Genomic DNA, 1,364 nt, shown 5'->3' with positions numbered 1-1,364 from the left:
AGAAGTAAAAAAAAAATTAGGCATTCCCAATTATTACCAACCATAACTGGAAGACAAATAGTTTAAGAAAGTGTAAAGTAAGAATAAAACAAAAATAGCAACATCCATCATATATAATTATTGAGTTCAGGTATTAAACAAATAACTTCTTTCGCTATCTCTATGATCATTGTGTTTACGTACTAAATTGCTAGCTTTTTTCACTATCTCTGGTGTGGAACTTATTAGCTTATATAGGACTACTAGATTGCATCTAAACATAAATAATATAATATCCATATTTTTATCATTAATTTGTTATTTGAGAAAAAAGTATCAAATAAATAAACAATAGAACGAATATGTGTTTATTTCAGTTACCCGAAAATATAGGAAGCTGGAATAATGCATCAGCGGTCAAGTAGGTGGACGGAAAAAATTTTGACTTCATAAAGATGAATTTAAAAAATAATTTATTTCTAAAAATTTTATTAATTAAATTACACTTTTAAAGATTATAAATTAATTATTTGTTTTCTTCTATTATTCCATTAATAATTTTTATCAACAATTAATAATATAAAATATTTATTAATAAGATATATAACATCTAACATAAACAAATATGTTTATAAAATTCCGTATTCCCCATAATTAATGACTAAGCATTCCATCACTCAATAATTAAGTAAAGAATTCCACATGCTGCAATCATGCGACTTATAATATCATGATTACCATTGCCATCCCTAATTAGTAATTACCAACTACTACCTTGCTCGTGGTTGATTTATTATGTCCTTGAGATTGGTTATGAAGTTGAGTTGTTTACCAAAATTATGGATTAGTACCGTGATGTAAGATATTTTAATATTTTTAATCATTAATCTCAATCATAAAATTTATATGATTGTTAAAATTACTAGAACACCTAATACTATAATACATGTAAAATGCTTTATTAATACATGACGATTGTTCAGATATTAAAATATTATGTCAAAACAATTTAATCAAATCAAAATGTTTAACCACTCTCATATCAATATATTTTTGTGTTAAAAAGGCAAAAGCTATGAAGCACGGATTCTCTCATGGTGCCGGCGTATCTGTGTGGGATGCGAATCCGATGCCGACACGTGGTGGATATTTCAAACGAGCGTATCGGCGATGTGTCTTCTTGCGGTACAGAATTTTGGTAGAGCTATCACAAATTCGAACGAGTCCGACTCTATTCAGATGTTCATGAGACGAATCTTTTTGCAAATCTTCAATTGATTTTGTGATTTTATGTCCGATTAATTAATTTTTTATTTCTAATTTTAAAATATTCTAAAATTAAAACAAATTAAAATTTAAATTTAAAAATAAAATAATTAATAAAT

Source organism: Arachis ipaensis, chromosome B04 (assembly GCF_000816755.2).
Source record: "Arachis ipaensis cultivar K30076 chromosome B04, Araip1.1, whole genome shotgun sequence".
In the NCBI taxonomy this organism is placed as follows: Eukaryota; Viridiplantae; Streptophyta; class Magnoliopsida; order Fabales; family Fabaceae; genus Arachis; species Arachis ipaensis.
The sequence above is the reverse complement of the archived record's forward strand: the minus strand, read 5'-3'. Positions refer to the sequence as shown.